Genomic DNA, 21,569 nt, shown 5'->3' with positions numbered 1-21,569 from the left:
TAGTCTCAGCCAGAGAGGAGTATTTACTATATGGCAAGGACTATTACGTGTACTTAACATGTTTGAACTTATTCAGTTTCCAGAGCTACCCTTTGTTTTCAATCTCCTAATGAAAATCACAGTGGCTGGATTATTTCTTGAAGTTGGCACAACTAGCATAACAGTTAACTTTATGTGTTAACTTGACAAGCATGGGATGCCCAGGTACTTGTTAAATAACATTATTTGTTTAAATATTATTTCTAGATGTATTTGTGAGGGTGTTGTTAGGTGAGGTTAACATACATTTGAATTAATAGACTGAGCACTATAAACAATATGTGTGACTCTGCCAAAGTTCATATGTTAAATCCTAATGTCTAATGTGATGGTACTTAGAGATAGGATTTTTGGGAAGTGAGTTAAGAGTGTGGAGCCTTATGAATGGAATTATTGCCCTTATAAAAGAGACTCCATAGAGCTCCCTTGCCCCCTCTACCACTTGTTAATAGACAGCCATCTATTAACTAGGAACTGGGGTTTCACCAGACACCAGAAACTTCTCAAGCATGATCTTGGTCTCTCTAGCCTCCAGAAATAAATTTCTATAGTTAATAAACTACCCAGTCTATAGTATTTTTGCTAAAGGAACATGAATGGGCTAATACACTGAGTAAAGCAGATTGTCCTCTTCATTGTGAGTGGGGCTCATCCAATCATTCGAAGGCATGAATAGAATAAAGAGATGAATAACAAAGAATTCTTTCTCTGCCTGACTGTCTTTCAGCTGGGACATCAGTTCTCTCCTGTTTTCAGACTTAAACTTGGACAGGAAGTAACACCATCTGTTCTCTTGGGTCTGGACTTGTCAACCCCATATGTGAGCCAATTCTTTATAACAAATCTCTATCATCTATCCTATCATCTATCTGTCCCTCTGTCTGTCTATCTACCTACATATCTGTCTCCCTACCTGTCATCCATCTTATCTATCTATCTGTCATCTATCTCCAGTTGGTTTTATTTCTCTGGAGAATCCTGACTAACACAAGAGGCAGAGCTTGGAGTCAGGGCATTTTTACTTTAGTATTTTTGCTCTTAACTAATACAATAAGCTGTCTCTGATTCAGTAAATATTGTATAACCTTCACAGTACAGCAAAATCAATGGGATTTTTTCTCTCCATTTTATAGAATTGGAGGAACCCAAAACTAGGAGAGGTTAAGCAATTTACTTGTGATCAAGTAGTTAAGCTAGTAAATGGTGATGGTGGTTTAGTCGCTAAGTCATATCTGATTCTTGCGACCCCATGGACTGTAGCCTGCCAGGCTCCTCTGTCCATGGGGTTCTCGAGGCAAGAATACTGGAGTGGGTTGCCATTTCTTTCTCTAGGGTATCTTCCCGACCCGATACCTGGGGGAATCAAACCTGGGTTTCCTGCATTGCAGGCAGATTCTTTATGGACTAAGCTACAAGGGAAACTAGTAAATATCACCCACAAATTCAAAATTCAGATAAACATGGCTCCGAAGTCAGTGGTATTTTATTTTCCAGATTTACTGCATTTCTTCCATGTAGTTTATTTTGGAGGGGAGAATGTTACCTACAGAAAGAGACTGCTAGGAAATAACCAGAACTACTACATTTTCTGGAGAATAGCTGCATTTGTTAGGTATGTACCATCCTCAGAGTCCCCAGTTAGATCTATAAAAGGCTACAGAGGTGAGAAGAGTTTCAGGTCCCTTCCTGAAATAACAAAGGTAGTTACCATTTAGGGAGGACCTATTATATGTTCAAACCTGGGTGCAATAATATATCATTTAATCTTCAATGCAAACTTTTGAGGCAGTTTATTTTCTTAGACTGGGTTTCTCAGAAGCAGAGATGTAAGAATCTGTAATGCAAGAATTCAAATGCAAATAATTTTTTAAGATAATACTCCCAGGAGAAACAATAAGCATGTGAGGAAAGCAAGACTGGTCAGGGAAAGAAAGGAAGCAAGACTGCAGGTTTGCGAACGGGCTCACAGACAGTGACTTCAGCTTGGTCCTACAGGGGATCTCTGGAGTGTAGGGCACACCTCAGGGTTTGAAGCACAGAAGCTACACTTTCCCTCACCATTCATTCTGCACTCTTCGAGAAGGGGGGATATAAACTTCCAGGCACTTTATGAAGCCTTGTGTTTGGGGACAAGAGCCTCAAGGCAACTGAGGGCAGCCCGAGGAAGAAGAGTTGCATGTGTGGGCAGGAAGGAGACAAAAACCAACATCACCGCTGGAGAGGGGCTCAGAGGATGGTAAAAGAACCTCGGGGGATCTGGGTGGAGCCAGGACGTTATGAAGGGTAGAGTTTGGAGAGTGATTTCTCTGATGTGTGGGTGCTTTTCCTACCACCCCATTTTGCCTCTTTTTTGTTTCCCTTACACTAGTCTGCCTCTGATGACTTTTGATTCATTTAGCAGCCTCAGATCTCAGGGCTGAGTTGCCCTGCAGCTTGGCAGCAAGTAAGGCAAGTAAGTAAGGCAGCAAGAGAACTGATAGACTCAGTTCCATTTCCTAGAAGGTTTAATAGCCTTCTAGAATTAGAATCTCAGACCCAGGAATTTAGGAAAGTGACCTCATATGTTGTAATTGATGAAACTTTTAAACATTTTTGTACCCTTATAAAAAAATTTAACAATGATAAAAAAATAAAACTGAGCCTCTTTCATGCCGGCCAGATTTCTATCTTTCAGAACATTGATTCCTTTTGTGAGTACTTTGGGGGCCTTCCTTTTTCTGGATTTCACTGCACTGAAGTTCCAGCTTGGATTACTTGTACTCCCTCGTGGGAGTGGGTTCTGGACGAAGATAAGTCACCTACTACTGTAGGGACCAGATATCATGAGGATTTCTGACATGTGAATGCAAAGAAAACAACAGATGGGATCTCTGAATTTTGGATTTTCTTTCTGAAAGTCTCCTTTCTTTTTCTCTGACAAATCAGATTTATGTTTCTCTAAGCTTGAATTATGTAAAGTTTTGTGGTCTTGTGTTGGCTGCACCTTGACAAACAGAGACAATAGCACTAAGTAAAGGTGTGAAGAACAATTTTACATTTTTATAGCATTTTTCACAGCCATTGTATCCTGAGGCACTTCACAGGAAGTAGCAACAGCAACTTCTATAGATCCTATTGGGGTGTGAATTCTGAAACCCAGTTCTGACCTTCTATGGTTCATTTGATGGTGTGAGAGACTCTAAAAATGGCACTCTCTGGCTTTTTTCCCCCTTTCCTTTTTTTGTTCCATTCCTTTGAATATTTCTCTTTGATATTTTTACACATCTCTCTTTTAAATAAATATTTATTCAGTATCTTGCAATATACTAAACAATGGGGATAAAATGGCAAACGAGATAATTTTGAATTTCACTTTTTCCATTTACTAACTTTGTGTCTGAGCTTCCCAGGAGGCTCTTTGGTAAAGAATTGCCTGCCAAGCAGGAGATGCATGTTTGGTCCCTGGGTCGGGAAGATCCCCTGAAGAATGAAGAGGCAACTCATTTTGGTATTCTTGAGAAGGAAATCCCATGGACAAAGGAGCCTGGCAGGCTACAGTCCATGGGGTCACAAAAGAGTCAGACATGACTTAGTGACTAAACAAACAAAAAACAACTTTGTGTCTGGGTTTCATTATCTGTAACATGGAAACTACATATGTCCTATGGGGAGTGAAATGAAGTGGTGCGTTTAAACGTCTTAGAACAATATCTGACAATTAGTCAATAATGAGGCATTGAGAACTGATTGTGTGTGTCAGGCACTGCTCTAGGGAGTATGAAAGTAATACAATGCTACTGTCCTCAAAGAGCTTACTTCTAGTAGTAGCACATAATGCAGAAACATACAAAAATCCTTAATACTGATGAGTGTAATGAGGAAAATACAAAAATACAACACAACAAAGTGATAATCAGTTAGAAGTGTGCTGTGCTCAGTTGCTAAGTCATGTCCGACTCATTGTGACCTCATGGACCGTAGCCCACTAGGTTTCCCTGGTGGCTCAGATGGTTAAGAATCTGCCAGCAATGCAAGAGACCTGGGTTCAGTCCCTGGGTTGGAAAGATCCTCTGGAGAAGGGAATGGCTATTTAACTTATATGCAGAGTACATCATGAGGAACGCTGGGTTGGAAGAAGCACAAGCTGGAATCAAGATTGCAGGGAGAAATATCAATAACCTCAGATATGCAGATGATACCACCCTTATGGCAGAAAGTGAAGAGGAACTCAAAAGCCTCTGGATGAAAGTGAAAGAGGAGAGTGAAAAGGTTGGCTTGAAGCTCAACATTCAGAAAACGAAGATCATGGCATCTGGTCCCGTCACTTCATGGGAAATAGATGGGGAAACAGTGGAAGCAGTGTCAGAATTTATTTTGGGGGCTCCAAAATCACTGCAGATGCTGATTACAGCCATGAAATTAAAAGACGCTTACTCCTTGGAAGGAAAGTTATGACCAACCTAGATAGCATATTGAAAAGCAGAGACATGACTTTGCCAACCAAGGTCCATCTAGTCAAGGCTATGGTTTTTCCCATGGTCATGTATGGATGTGAGAGTTGGACTGTGAAGAAAACTGATCGCCGAAGAATTGATGCTTTTGAAATGTGGTGCTGGAGAAGACTCTTGAGAGTCACTTGGACTGCAAGGAGATCCAACCAGTCCATTCTAGAGGAGATCAATCCTGGGTCTTCATTGGAAGGACTGATGCTAAAGCTGAAACTCCAATACTTTGGCCAACTCATGCAATGAGTTGACTCATTGGAAAAGACTCTAATGCTGCGAGGCATTGGCGGCGGGAGGAGAAGGGGACGACAGAGAATGAGATGGCTGGATGGCATCACCAACTCTGTGGACATGAGTTTGAGTGAACTCCGGGAGTTGGTGATGGACAGGGAGGCCTGGCGTGCTGTGATTCATGGGGTGGCAAAGAGTCGGACACGACTGAGCGACTGAACTGAACTGAACTGATCCACTCTAGTATTCTTACCTGGAGAATCCCATGGACAGAGGAGGCTGCCAGGCTATAGTTCATAGCGTTGCAAAGAGTTGGACATGACTGAAGTGACAGCACGCACACATGTGTGACTCTAAGAAATGTCACTATACTCGTTTTCCTGATGGGGAGCAGAGACACGGAGACGTTAAATATCAGACCTAGTCAGTAAAGTAGATTTTGAATATCGGTTGTACAGCTGGTAAGATGTGGACCCAGGACCCAACCCAGCAGTCCAACTCTTGAAACCATGCGCTTAATCAGCATCCATCTCTTCCTTAGTCTAAGCCATAACACAAAAGTACATTTCACAAAGCAAAATACTAATTGACTTGAGTACACAGTTTAAATTTTTCATCAAGAGTAATCATAGATAAAAGAAAAACACAAACCACAAACCAGGAGTGTATATATATATACATATATATACATATAAAATGCATGAAACCAATCAAGTGATTAGTATACAGAATATGTGAAAGTGAAAGTCACTCAGTCTTGTCTGACTCTTTGTGACCCCATGGACTATACAGTCCACAGAATTCTCCAGGCCAGAATACTGGAGTGGGTAGCTTTTCCCTTCTCTAGGGGATCTTCCCAACCCAGGGATGGAACCCAGGTCTTCTGCATTACAGGTGGATTCTTTACCAGCTGAGCCACAGGGAAGCCCAAGAATACTGGAATGGGTATCTTATCCCTTCTCCAGTGGATCTTCCTGACCCAGGAATCGGACTGAGGTCTCCTGCATTGCAGGCAGATTCTTTACCAACTGAGCTATCAGGGAAGCCCTGAATATATACAGAATATATAGACAGATCTTAAAAAGAAAGAAAATCACAAAGAATTTCATAGGAAAAAAAGGCAAAAGACCTGAACAGCCATCTATCAGGGCAAAAGACCTGAACAGCCATCTATTACAGAAGGAAAACATAAGTCATCTATAAGCTTAATAAAAGTTACTCAATCTTCTTAATAATTATGAAAATACCAATTATAATTAGCCACTTGATACTCAGTAGATTGGCAAACATTAAAATGTCTGAGAATAATAAGCTTTGGGGAGAATATGGAGCAACTTATTCTGTTCTTAGGATGCAAACTAGTATAGTTACTTAGGAAAATATTTTGGTGTTACCTAGTATAATTGAAGATGTGTACAGTCTAGGCTTCAGTAATATCACTACTAAGTATTTGATCTAGGAAAACTTTGATGCATGTTTACTAGAAGACATATCTGAAATGTTTTTAGATTAAACATTAAAAAAAAACAAAACCAAAAAACCCCCCAAAAACCCAAATCTGGAAATAGCCCAAATATTTGTTGATATGGGAAAGATGAAATGAATTGTAATATATTTATGCAATGGAAAGCTTCTCATTGTACTACTGTTGTAGCTATTGTGTTGCATTGTTAGTGTTTTGTTTTTCTTTCTTTTTTTAAGATTAGTGGTATAAGAAGATGTTAGCTTGCTGGTGTAAATAGTTGAAAAGAAAGTGCTGAATTGATGATTTACATAGAGAGAAAATAAGAGTGGAAATAAAGCTCCTGAGATGGCAAGAAGAAATTAGATCAAAAGCTCATGTGTACAAGTTGGCTCTAGGAATAGACAGATGGGAAACAGGTGGTTGTGTACCTTTGCAAGTTGTACATGAGGTGGTAGTAGGGTGAGTCAGCTCCTTGTTTGCTTTTACTTTTTTCTGTGATGTTTGAAGTTATTGGCTGCATATACTATGGGGAGACAGATTGTTGGAAAACTGAGAAAGAAGGGGAAACATTAAAAAAAATTCTCAGAGTATGGGAAAATAAGTAAAGCAATTCTCAAGATAGTGACACTCTCATATAGAAAAGAAACACAATGCTCAAAAAAAATTAAATAAATCTGATACATTTCCATAGCTACACAGTGACAAAGCTAGACTTCCCACACAAGACTTCCTTCTCTGCTCTAGTAGTTTTCTCCTATGCCTCAGTTTCTGAGAGGCAAAAATTTGCTTTCTCTGTGAAACTCGTCTCTGGAAATTCTGGGTGAATTGGAATTGTTTCAAAAGTATGCTTACTCCTAAGAGGCACTGTCAAGGTGGTCTGATACATTGAGCAGCACTGTCTTGTTATTTGGCTTTATATTAGGAGTGAAAATACAGGTAATGAATGAGTGCTTATTACCAAGCCCAGACTTGTACCACACACTGCATGGCAGGCAGTGAATTGAGAGACAAGTTTTTGGGACAAAGGAAAGTGACTTCTTACAGAAAGCCAGCAAAGTGAGAAGACTAAGGTAGACTAATGGCCTAAAGAATCATCTTAATTCAAGGTAGAATTCAAACTTCTTTTATGTCAGGGAAGGGGGAAGCAGGAGGAGTTTAAGGTCAGGAAGTGACAGATGATTTCAAACATCTGGGTACCAGCAGGGACCCAAGGAGGTTTATGGAAACACTTTGTTCTCTGTAAGTTGAGTTTGATTGAGGTGAGTCTGATTACAATGGTCCTGCAGAACTCAATAAGACAAATGTTAATTTTTCTTGTTCATGTTTCCTTGTCATTGCAGGGGAGACAATTTCTTTGGAAGGAGGCTACTGCCTACATCCCAAAGTGGGGCAAAATTCCTGTAGTGGCTAACATATTTATGTGTAGGGGCAAGCTGAGTCTTATGACTCAGGTTAAAGCAGCGGAAAAAGATGAAACATGGAGGCAGAGATGGCAAGCTTCTTCTACAATCAAGAGGCTGGTCCGGAAAGGGGAGGGTCTTAGTTCCTAAAGAACAACTTATCCAACAGATTGTTACGTATATCCCTTGAGTAGGAACTAGAACTCTGCTTTATTGTGAAACTATTGGCATTACTCTTTTTTAGTTCAGTTTAGTTCAGTCGCTCAGTCATGTCCAACTCTTTGCATCCCCATGGACAGAAGCACGCTAGGCTTCCCTGTCCATCACCAACTACTGAAACTTGCTCAAACTCATGTCCACTGAGTTGGTGATGCCATCCAACCATTTCATCTTCTGTCGTCCCCTTCTCCTCCTGCCCTCATCTTTCCCAGCATCAACGTCTTTTCCAAGGTCTTTTCAGTTCTTTGCATCAGGTGGCCAAAGTATTGGAGTTTCAGCTTCAGCATCAGTCCTTTCAGTGAATATTCAGAACTGATTTCCTTTAGGATGGACTGGTTGGATCTCCTTGCTGTCCAAGGGACTCTCAAGAGTCCCTCTCAACACCACAGTTCAAAAGCATCAGTTCTTCGGTGCTCAGTTTTCTTTATACTTTTCTTATCTTATTTAATTGCCTTACTTTTTACTTATTTAGCTTTACTTTTCTTATTTAACTGCTTTTCCTTTGTTTCTGCATTCCTTCACTTACTCTCCTCATTAGTAATTGCCTGTGCGCTCTCTTCGGAACTCAGGGAAGGCCTAGGAGGCAAAAGCCTTTTCAACAAACAGGAGATGGGAACAGGGAGAGGCTTTTGTACCCTGAAGAGCCCTGCAGGGTCCATTGCTTTCATGCCTGTTCTGGGATTTTTATTTTTATTCACTCATTTGAAACACTGAACACCTACTCTGTGCTCGAAAATAACTATGTGCCCTAATATATTCATGAGTACCTCCAAGTACTTTCTGTATTTATTCAATCATTCATTGAACATATTGAGCATCCACCACATATATTATATTCTAGTATAGGTGGCAAAAAACAGGTAAATAGTCAAATGGCGATAATTTCTGTGAAGATAAGTAGAGTAAGGGCATTGAGGGAGAGTTTGGCATTTCGTTGGCCTGCTGAGTGGACAGGCTTCAGAGGGAGGAAGCATGGTAGATAGGCAAAGGTCTTCTGAGAAATTTCACCGTAAAAGAGAGTGAAATGGAAGAGTAATTGGAGAGGATGTGAAGGTCAAGGGAGAGAGGTTTTGTTTTGCTTTGTTTTTTCAGGTGGGGGATTGTGATGGTTAATTTCATTAATGATCAACGTGACTGTGCCACGGGGTCCAGATACTTGATTAAACATTATTCTGGGTGTGTCTGTGAAGGTGTTTCTGGAGGAGATTAAATTTTGAATCTGTAGACTGAGTAAAGCAGACTGCTTTCCAAATTTGGGTGGGCCTCATTGAGTCCACTGAAGGCCTGGATAGAACCTGAGTAAGGAAGAATTCATTCTTTTTCTGTCTGTCTTTGGGCTGGGACATCAGTCTGCTTTTGCCCTCGGACTTGAACTTGGACTGGAACTTACACCACTGGCTTTCCTGGGTCTCAAGCCTTTTGAATACAGGTCTTTTGGACTTCTCAGCCTCCATAACCATGTGAGCCAATTCCTTATATATGTGTATATATAAATTAGAATGCTCTAGTAGGAAGGAAAATTGGTGGTTCTGTAAAGGTACCATATTCTTAGCTAACAGAAAGGTGCATGTGTGTAAGCGTGCCATGTTGCTTTGGCTATGTCTCCATGAGAGAGTCCGTGGCTGTGACTCCATGGGCTGTGGTCCGCCAGGCTCCTCTGTCCTTGGGGATTCTCCGGGCAAGAATACTGGAGTGGGTTGCACATGCTCTTCCAGGGGACTTTTCCAACCCAGGGATTGAAGCTGCATCTCGTTCGTCGCCTGCACTGGCAGGCAGGGTCTTTACCGCTAGAGGCACCTGGGAAGCCTAGATAGGTAGAAGTAGTGGTTGCTATCCATAGACAGTTTATATAAAAGCAAGAAGTCAGGAAGAACACGTGCAGGTACAGTATGTATAGGTTAGTGGATGTGGTGGTGGGCACTTGCAGAAGATCTTTTTTGGTTGCCTCCTTTCTCTTAGTGAGAGAAAAGGGAAATTCCACAGGTTGAGTGAGAAGGGGATGCAGGTGTTAAAAGTATGATAACAGGGTGTAGTTATTTAGTTGAAAAACAAGCAATTTTAAAGGAAAAAATTCTACTTTACTCTTGTGTAGAGTGGATGATAAGCAATAAATTTGGACAAAGTTAATGGAGACAGTGGGGAAAGAAAAATCAAGGACCTTTAGTTATCCACAAAGAGATCACTCTCTTCTGAATCCTTTCCTTTCTGATAGAAGTTGAGTTTGTACTCTGAAACTGAACTATGGGACTTGATATATGTTCAGCTTCTTTTTTTCTTTTTTAAAGAAGTTCAAGCATTTTGCCTTGTGCTTTTCCATTTTTCTTTAAAGTGGAAGAATGGTTTCATGTTTATCTACATGCAAACATCACTCTTGTAATCCTAGAGCATTATGGAGACCTTGGCTTATCCATCTCATCACTTTCATTTGCCCGTGGGTGGCTTCATCTTGTGTATACTCAAAATTTCTAAGTAGCTCTGCTATTTCCAGACGGATAATAACCCATTTTTATTGATCTCCAATCTTGACCCATGTATCTTTTCCCTGACAAAAAGCTGTGCCTGTGTACAATAAAGTATTCATGTTGAAGCACATAATTCTGAGTTTTGACATTTTAAAACACTAAAACTTTAACTTCTGTGGTGCTAAGGTATGGGGAGAGGAGGGTGCTGAGTCATAACTAGGTAGAAACAAGTAGGAGTGGATAAATCTAGGTGGAGAAATCAAGCCACCCACAGGAATTGCCAGAAATAGACTGAGCAGTTTTTTATTCCCCTTCCACTTCTGCCTTTCTTTCAGCTTTGTCTATAAGATTAAGATGATTTTAAATTTGATCATGAAGAGCTGTTGCAGTCTTATTGTGAGTTTTTCTCATTCAGGTGAAACTTCTACTCCAAAATAAACTTTCTGGATTTTATTAATTTCTAGCAACATCATTCTGAAAGCCAAGCATGCTGTCTTATTGTTGAAAAACATTAGCTTAATTTGAGAAGTACTTGGCATAAGTAGGTTTTGTTCCAATGATGTATTGATTTTTTTAACTTGTTTTTTTTTCAAGTGTGTGCATATGATTAGTGATTATAATATTATTTTTGATTTAGTGGAGGCTTTTCTTTGGGTTTGCTTTCTTTTTTTGGTATGTCATTGTGTATGTTTTTGTGGTATATTTATGTAAAAAAAGAGATAATTACCATCCAGGAAATCAGTAGCAAGAGTACCTCAGAATTTGTTGTTGTTGACAGTGTTTAATTTTATTTTGCATATATATTATTTATAAAAACTTTATAAATCCTGCCAAAACACATTTCAGCAGAATTGGAAATGGGATCACAAGAAAAAGTGCCTGGTGTGAATCAACAGGCTTTGAGGTCTGTTTTGTAAATGTGCCTTTTTGTTGTTTAATTTATAAATCATGTATCTAGAAGGAAGACAAAGAATGATTTATTAAATGTTTATGAGAAACTCTAGTACACCCTGATTTTAAAGTGCAAGGAACAGACAATTAGCTCAGGGTTTTGTCACTGAGGTTATTGATCACAATGGGAGTCTAAATGAAGGGAAAACGTGAATTTCTCAAGTCAGCAGTCAATGTAGACATGAAATAACCCTAATTTTGAATTCCCTTTCCTTCTCAAAAGTTTTTTATCACTCAACTTGCTGCACTGAGACCTTTTGCCTTTGACCAAAAGAGACAAGAATAACTGAAGAGAACTATATTTATCCTCTTTTATCAGTTCCTATGAGGAAGGCAGACTTGTTTTTGTCCCTTGCTTAAGAATAGGTGGGCATAGTGTTACAGATCTTGTTTGCTGTGAAAGAAGAATAACTGTATCAATTTGATTGAAGGTGTCAGAAATGTTTTGGGAAAGAGCAGAAACTCTGAGGTGGGAAAGGTTTGACATATAGCAGCGGCAGAGCCTGCTTTGTTTGTGTTTTGATTTAATGTACTTGCTGGGTTTTTAAGCATATTGTCAGAAAAGCCAATTGCTATTGGCAAAGCTGGCTAGAGTGTGTTTTGTGGACATTTGTCCTTGTTTTACCTCTGTGTTTAAGTAAATAAATTTAATTTTTAAATTTTGGGGAAGAGTCTGGTAGACTTTTCCCCCTTGATTGAAAGCCTTAGACATTTTATAGGCTTCTCAGTTGAATGCAAAAGAGGGGAAGGGTGTTGTAGGTAACAGGTTGTTTTAATAAAAGGTGTCCCCAACCCCCAGAGATGCTCTGTTGCACGGATGGCTGCTGTTGGAAGTATATGCCTTTTAATGGAAATAAATAGTTAAAAATCTGGGCTGACACTGAAGAAAGTGAGTCACACCCATAATTATCCTTATATTCTTAATTGTTTTCATTTGTTTACTTCTATGCATTCTGATGAGGCACTTCACTTCCCAGTGCCTTAGTTTTCATATTCACATAGTGGGGTCCATAATGTGCTTTTATAACCCTGCTGGGAGGATCAATGAGGTCCCTGTACATGAAGGGGCTTACTAAATGGTGTGTGATTTGAGCTTTCTGGATGAAAGGTGCTACGTGAGTACAAAGTAGAGCAGCCTCCCACAGGTAATGCCTTTGCCTGGATAACTCTGATTATAGGCTTTCTTTATCTCTTCAAAGCAGAGATTTTTCTCCTTGATTCCTTCCTGTATCTTCATTGCAGAAGCTAAAATGCCTATTTACTCAGTGCCATTTTCTTTTGAGCATGCATACACCAATCAAGGAATACACTTGCAGAAAGATTTGTTTACTTAGTGCACACATGGTCAATCACATAAATGCAAATAGGAAAAAGGAACAGTATGAAAGAAATGTTCACATCACATCAAACTCCCAGATGGTTCTCAGAACCTCTGCCATCTCAGGTGGAACTGAATTTTGGAATATGTATTTTCAAGTGAAGAGATTGTATCCCAGGAACATTGAATCAAGTGTTTGTTAGGGCTATTTAAATTTTACTTCATTATGTTCCCATTTTTTGTGCAGTTCTAGAAAAAAAAAGTAATAACAAGAAATAATTTTATACAATACTTTTAAATGTTTGCAGAACAGCTTTACAAACATTATTTCATTTGTTTCTCTCCAACAACCTTGTGATGTAGGAAAGACCTGTGTGCACAGAAAGGTTATGTAACTTGTCAAAACACCCCTCTGTTAAGTGGTAATATGTAAATTAGAATAAACATCTTCAGTACTTTTCCACATTTCCAGCGATGGCAAGTGAGTTTTATCATACATCTCATAATCTGATTAACAAGTAGTGACTGTAGTGCTTTGCTTAGGATATTTAGGCTATATTCTGTACCTGAGGGAAAGAGAGCAGTAATTGATTAGTGATGTCTGCTCTGTATGTGGGTATAGACCTGGGTCATGAGTAATGCATACCTGCCAACCCAGAAATGTACTATAATGTGGGTGTTATGGACTAAAATTTCCCCCAACCAAATTTCTTTGTTAAAATCTTGTACTTAATATAATGGTATTTAGAGGCTGGGCATTTGGGAGGTAATTAGATCCCAAAGGGGCTAGCCCTCATAAACAAGATTAATGCCTTAGAAGACAAGACCAGAAAACTAGCTGCTTTTTCCATTATACAAGGACAGGGCAAGAAGATGACCCTCTGTAGAAGAGAGGAGACCACTCATCAGAATGTGGTCATACTGGTACCTTGAGCTTGGACTTCCAGCCTGTAGAACTGTGAGAAATAAATTTCTGTTGCTTGTAAACCATGAAGTCAATGGTGCTTTGTTATAGCAGCCTGAATTGACTAAGACAGTGGTTTTTGTAAAAAGTGTTTTTTGAATAATCAATTTGTCTCTATAGTACTCAAGTAAAACAGGTTCTCTCTGAACAATCGGAAGTCCAGGTGAGGACTGAGCCTGTTAATTAGCCATGGAATGCAAACATAGCTTCTTGATCTAGAAGAATTTAATTGAACTAATATTTGTCTAGATTTATGATTTTGAAATGTGGCAGATGATTATAGCATAGGTATGTATTTCTTTGATCTTTCTCTTAGTCTTACTTGTTTTCGTTTTTTGTTTGTTTACTTATTATCACAAAAGCTCCTCCTCATCCTTTAGAAACTCGGGTAGTGCTGGATTAGGTGAAATCCATTTAGAAACGCTAATGCATGAGAATGTAAGGATGGTGATGAACAAACTTCTTTCTAAATATTCATTGGTAATATGAAGGAGAATGTGGGGGAGATCTTTTGAAATAGAAGTAATATAGTAGAGCATTCTTGTCTCCTAGTATTATATCAGGTAGATGACAGTCTATTTTTGGTATTGGTAAGGAGAGCATTGATTGCTGGAGTAAGTTATTTTGGAATGGCATTAATATTATGGCAAATAATTTAGTCCTATCAACCACAGGAAATATCCTATCTTTAAAAGGATATGTCAGAAGACATGTGTTTTGGCTTTTAAGAAAATGATAAAAGACTCATGTAGTTAAAATTATGTTTGAAGCCAGCTATCACTGGGTGCATAACTGTCCTGATATTTTCCATTCAGTTTGCAGACAATTGGCCCACTTTGGTGATGAGTCATCCAGTTACACTTTCCAACTTGGCTTTGAAAAGTACATAGATAACTCTAGTGTGAAAAAAGGTATTTCCATATTCTTGCCTTAAAATTAGATTTAGAACTATACTACCTGTTATTTTGTTTCTTCCACCAGAAGGTTTTAGCAATGAAATTTTTATAAAATTAGCTGTAACACATTTTTATAGTTGAAAAGGACCATTTGAAAATATGAACTGGAATTCATCATTGCATGATCAGTTTCAAAATTTATGTCTTCTGCCAGACATGTTCTTTGAATTCCAGAACATATGATACTATTACAAAAGGATATTTGAAGTGGAGTTAAGCGATAAATGTAGACATCATCTCTGATACTTGCTTATCCCTGGCCCCCTTATAAAAACTCATCGCCATGTACCATGATTTTACTTACTAAATATCTCCAAAATCTGACCATATCACTCTGGCTTTCAGAGTAGCAACTTTAGGCTTAAAATTAGGCCAAGCTGTCAATCTCTCCTTAGGTTTTTAATGGAGTCATAACCAATTTTCTTCTTTCACTTAATTTTCCTCTCTTCTATTCATTCCTCAAAATGAATCTTTTTAGTGAAACTGGTATAGATTCTTCTCCCCAACACTAGAGTGTTAAGAACTTTTATTTCTATAAACAAATTGAATCTGCTTCAGTACCCAGCTACCTTGGGCCTTGGGACATTCAACCTCAGACAGCACAGTGGATTTAGATCAGGAAGGCCAGAGTCAGACTCTGAGCTCAAACACTGAATTTATAAGACATATCCTGTTAAGCAACTGCTTATCTCTTAAACTCTTATGCTCTTTCTTGGATAATTGAATAATAATAGTTTTCAACTTACAGATAGTCATAATGAGGTAATCCTAGTAGAGTTTTTAGTACAGTACTGGCCATGAGGTAGTGAAGATGGCATGGCTGCCATGGCAGCCCTCACTGCCTTCCCCCACTACCTTCCCCCAGCCTCTGAGCAGGCAGTGTTTGGCCAAACCCACAGGAGCCTCTATGGAGGAGGAAATGGCAACCCACTCCAGTATTCTTTTTTGGAGAATTCCATGGACAGAGGAGCCTAGTAGGCTATAGTCTATAGGGTCACAAAGAGTTGGACACTGAGCAACTAACGCAAACACACACAGACAGACACACACACACGCCTCTGGGCCAGCAGTGTTTGGCCACACCCACAGGAGCTGTCACTGTGGTTCTCCTGGCGTGATTCATATTGTCCATCTCCTATAGACGTCCTACAGTGAAAAATCAAGACCTGGGACTCTGCTCTCATGCAAGGCTATCAACCTCCACCCGTAATGTCTTCCCTTCTCTACTCTAACCCCACATCATGGACCTGACGCTGGTGTGGAGGTGTAGGAAAGGACAGGGAGATGGAGATAAAATGACTACTTAGTCCTTTGAATAAATAATTCTGGGTCCCTCATTCCTTATGTCAGGATGGGAAAGGAGAAGTTTTTTTTTTTTTTTTTCTTAGTAACCTCTCTTGTTATCCCAAACTCAGTGCTTACCATGGCACTGACCTTGATGGAATAATCCATTGAGGCTGAGTTCCATTCTGGCATAGAGCCTATGCTCATACTGTTTCCATGCTCTTCCTTTTAACTGCCTTCTACTGATATGAAGGCATATCTCAGATCAAAGTTACTGCAGAATCTAAAAAGAAATGACACAAATGAACTTAATTGCAAAACAGAAACAGACTCACAGACTTGGAGAGGGAACTTATGGTTACTAGGGGGGAAGGATGTCAGGAAGGGATAGTTAAGGAGTTTGGGATGGATATATATACACTGCTATATTTAAAATGGATAACTAACAAAGACCTATTGTATAGTGCAGGAAAATCTGTTCTATGTTATATGACAGCCAGGGAAAGGAGTTTGGGGGAGAATGGATATATTCACACATATATACATATGTATATGTATCAGTTCAGTTCAGTCTCTCAGTCGTGTCCAACTCTTTGAGACCCCATGGACTGCAGCACACCAGGCCTCCCTGTCCATCACCAACTCCCAGAGCTTACTCAAACACATATCCATTGAGTCAGTGATGCCATCCAACCATCTCATCCTCTGTCATCCCCTTCTCCTCCTGCCCTCAATCTTTCCCAGCATCAGGCTCTTTTCAAATGAGTCAGCTCTTCACATCAGGTAGCCAAAGTATTGGAGTTTCAGCTTCAGCATCAGTCCTTCAAATGAATATTCAGAACTGATTTCCTTTAGGATGGGCTGGTTGGATCTCCTTGCAGTCCAAGGGACTCTCGAGAGTCTTCTCCAACATCACAGTTAATATGTGTATGTATATGTATATGTGTATGGCTGAGTCACTCATTTGTGCACTTGAAACTATCACAACATTGTTAATTGGCTATCAGTTCAGTTCAGTTCAGTTCCTCAGCCGTGTCTGACTCTTTGTGACCCCATGAATCGCAGCACGCCAGGCCTCCCTGTCCCTCACCAACTCCCGGAGTTCACTCAAACTCATGTCCACAAAGTCGGTGATGCCATCCAGCCATCTCATTCTCTGTCATCCCCTTCTCCTCCTGCCCCCAATACCTCCCAGCATCAGAGTCTTTTCCAGTGAGTCAACTCTTCGCATGAGGTGGTCAAAGTATTGGCGTTTCAGCTTCAACATCAGTCTTTCCAATGAACACCCAGGACTGATCTCCTTTAGAATGGACTGGTTGGATCTCCTTGCAGTCCAAGGGACTCTCAAGAGTCTTCTCCAACACGACAGTTCAAAAACATCAATTCTTCAGCGCTTAGCTCTCTTTATAGTCTAACTCTCACATCCATACATGACCACTGGAAAAAATGTATCCTTGATTAGGCGGACCTTTGTTGGCAAAGTAATGTCTCTGTTTTTTAATATGCTATCTAGGTTGTTCATAACTTTCCTTCCAAGGAGTAAGCGTCTTTTAATTTCATGGCTGCTATCAGCATCCGCAGTGATTTTGGAGCCCCCCAAAATAAAGTCTGACACTGTTTCCACTGTTTCCCCATCTATTTCCCATGAAGTGATGGGACCAGATGCCATGATCTTTGTTTTCTGAATGTTGAGCTTCAAGCCAACTTTTTCACTCTCCTCTTTCACTTTCATCAAGAGGCTTTTTAGTTCCTTTTCATTTTCTGCCATAAGGGTGGTGTCATCTGCATATCTGAGGTTATTGATATTTCTCCCAGCAATCTTGATTCAGTCTTGTGCTTCTTCCAGCCCAGCGTTCCTCATGATGTACTCTGCATGTAAGTTAAATAAGCAGGGTGACAATATACAGCCTTGACATACTCCTTTTCCTATTTGGAACAAGTCTGTTTTTCCATGTGCAGTTCTAACTCTTGCTTTCTGACCTATATATAGGTTTCTCAAGAGGCAGATAAGGTGGTCTGGTATTCCCATCTCTTTCAGAATTTTCCATAGTTTATTGTGAATACAAAGTTAAAAAATATTATTCAAAGAAGACTTTTCTTAGGTATTAGATGAGGACAAATCCATTTGTTATATATTTTATACATCTGTGTCTTCCTCCACCCAGTACCCTTCATAGTTTATAATGATTTTTCTTTAAATGTAGATATGATACCTGTCTCTCACCAGACTGAAAGCTCTAGGTGGGTAGGGACCAATCTGTAAAGACAGAAATTTGTGAAATTAACAGGGTGCTTGGCATGTAGTAACAATAAATACTTGTTAGCTGATGGAATCGGTAATTTTTCGTGAGCACTGAGAATTCATATTGTCTGTAGTACCTTACTGCCTTTTAATATTTGCTCTTAATTTCAAGGTGTTTAAATCTACAAAGGACAGCAACTATGCAGTAATCTATTCTTAATTATGTTATAGCTGAAGAACAGTTTTCATCTTTGGGTTTTCCTATTGCCTTCATTGACCAAGCATAGGAATTAGTCATTACTGCTTTCTGTTTTCTACATTGTTTATTGCAAACTATTGGTATTTAGAAGTAATCTTTTGATAAAACATTGTAAGCTTACATATTGATTTATAGCTCTGCATGTACACACACATACACACAAAGATGGATAATAAATTCCTTTATTGCTTTCAGTCAGTTCAGTCACTCAGTCATGTCTGATTCTTTGTGACCCCATGAACCACAGCACGCCAGGCCTCCCTGTCCATCACCAACTCCCAGAGTCCACCCAAACTCATGTCCATTGAGTTGGTGATGCCATCCAACCATCTCATCCTCTGTCATCCCCTTCTCCTCCTGCCTTCAATCTTTCCAAGCATTAGGGTCTTTTCCAATGAGTCAACTCTTCGCAACAGGTGGCCAAAGTGTTGGAGTTTCAGCTTCAACATCAGTCCTTCCAATGAACACCCAGGACTGATCTCCTTTAGGATGGACTGGTTGGATCTCCTTGCAGTCCAAGGGACTCTCAAGAGTCTTCTCCAACACCATAGTTCAAAAGCATCAATTCTTCGAAGCTCAGCTTTCTTTATAGTCCATCTCTCACATCCATACATGACCACTGGAAAAATCATGGCCTTGACTAGACGGATATTTGTTGACAAAGTAATGTCTCTGCTTTTTAGTATGCTTTCTAGGCTGTTCAGAACTTTCTTCCAAGGAGTAAGTGTCTTTTAATTTCATCGCTGCAATCACCATCTGCAGTGATTTTGGAGCCCCCGCAAAAGAAAAGTCAGCCACTGTTTCCCCTGTTTACCCATCTATTTGCCATGAAGTGATGGGTCCATTTATTGCTTTAGGATGATATTAAACATGGATGGTACAAATCTTCCTTCTATTTCCTTTTCTTTGTCTTCCCTTTTTTCCTTTCTCCCCTCCATCTGTTTCTGTCTCTCTGTCTCTGTCCCTCTCTCTCTCTCACACACACACACTTCCTGATGTGAAGTTAAAATTGTCAGAAATCATGGAAGCACTGGTCCATGTTAGTTTCAAGATACATGTAATATTGGGACTTGCCTGGTGGCTCAGCGGTAAAGAATCTGCCTGCAATGTAGGAAATGCTAGTTCCAGCCCTGGTTCGAGAAGATCCCCTGGAGAATGAAATGGCAATCCACTTCAGTATTCTTGCCTGGAAAATCCTATAGACGGAGGAGCCTGGTGGGCTACAGTCCATTCAGTCTCAAAGAGTCAGAGGCTACTTAGCGACTCAGGAACAACACCACATGCAATGTTGAAAATTCTCTTAGAATTCGCCATTGTGATTTAAAATTTTACATTATCATTTTAAAGGATTAATTTTATTTGGCTTTTGTTCCAGGATTCTGCTCTTAAAATCACTTTCGTAATTAACACATGCATTTGTTTTCCAAATCTACTCAACTCTACACCTTCAGCTCCAATGTGCTCTTACAGCCCTCACTTTCTTCTTGCCACCCTAGTTAACTCAGAGGAGGAATACATCCTCAAACGATGATAAAAAGGTTGTTCAGAGATCTCTCCTTTTCTCTTTTGCAGGGAGAATTTCATTTGACAAATTTGGCATGTGTGTCATCAGTCAATTAATAATTAACAAAATGTGGACCAGAATAAAATTAATCTTCAGGATATTGGCAAATCAGTTGCACTTCTGCTAATATGAATTCAGTGTGTGTGAGAATCTTATTGGAGATTGAATATGTCTGTTCATTATGTAGATAACCTGATTCTTTCCAGCCTATTCTGCTCACTGGCATAGGTGTAATTTACAGAGCCAAGTCTGGGTAATATGTTGGTCTTACCTTCCATCAATGCTAAGAAGATCACAATAACTATAGATGAGGTGATGGTGGAAATAATTCCATCCTCCTCAGCCCTTCAAATACTCAGAAAATTCCTTAGCCCTCTTAAAGTTTGCCAAATTTTAAAGTTAGGACAGTTTTAAAATATGAATTTTATTGTATTAAGTACAGAAATACCTGAGAGACATTATGAAATGGCAAAAAAAGAATAAAAATGAAATTACTACTATTCCACTGCAGTAACACATCTAATATCATTTTGATGTGAACTCTTCTAATTTATTTTTTGCGTGTGTTTTAAAATAGTTGCATTCATAATTTAACAAACTTATTTTTCCTTGATACTACTTCAGAAATACTTCCACAGTTTAGAGTTTTCAAAGCATCAATATTATATTGCTAATAGATATGGAATTATTTGCTAAACATGTCTTATTGTTGGACATTGACTGTTTGCAACTTCTCAACATTTTAAATAACATTGTAATAAATTGTTTTGTGCATAGATATTTTGATTTATTTTTCTTAAAAGAGCTTCACAAAGTGGTATTATAACTGCTTGACTTTTGAAAGGTTGAAATTAATAACATTATTATTCTTTTTGAATTGCCATAGACTCTCAATAGGAGAGAAATGTGTGTTTACATAATAATTCTATAAGAGCTTTATTCAATTGGGTGGTTTCAAATGCCCTTTCAATGGCTTTTCTTATTTTCCCTTTCTGGGAATAAGGTGAATCAACTTCATTTGTGGAGATATCAAAAACAGCAGCAGCAACTCCAAACTGAATACTTATGCTAAGGTTCCATGCCATTCATTTACGTTATGCTAACTAATAATCTTGCCTAGAAAATCCCATGGATGGAGGAGCCTGGTAGGCTGCAGTCCATGGGGTCACTAAGGGTCGGACACGACTGAGCGACTTCACTTTCACTTTTCACTTTCACACATTGGAGAAGGAAATGGCAACCCACTCCAGTGTTCTTGCCTGGAGAATCCCGGGGACGGGGGACCCTGGTGGGCTTCTGTCTATGGGGTCACGCAGAGTCGGACACGACTGAAGTGACACAGCAGCAGCAGCAACTAATAATCACAACAATCCCATAAAGTAGATACCTACTTTTTAGATGAAGAAAGGAAGGTACAAGATGGTTAGATAACTTACCTAAGGGCATACCAGGTAAATGGTAGAACTGGGATTCAAGCCCTACTCTGGTGACGTATTTCATGGCTTCATTATATGGATTTTTAAAAATTATGGACACAGTTTTTCAGAGTGTCCCAAAGAAGAACCGAAACTTTACGGTATGTACATTTTAATGCCACTCGCAGTGTTGATTCAAGTTAATAAATGCTATTTTACCAGGTGAATAAGGACTCTGCAGAAACAATAGTCACTTAAGGAGAAACACTGGATATAATTAAGTAACGGGTCATGTATTTCTGGATATCTGAGTGGA

This window comes from Moschus berezovskii, chromosome 7, assembly GCF_049115385.1.
Source record: "Moschus berezovskii isolate FMDL1 chromosome 7, NW_MosBer_1.0, whole genome shotgun sequence".
Taxonomy (NCBI): domain Eukaryota; kingdom Metazoa; phylum Chordata; class Mammalia; order Artiodactyla; family Moschidae; genus Moschus; species Moschus berezovskii.
Note: the sequence above shows the minus strand (reverse complement) of the source record.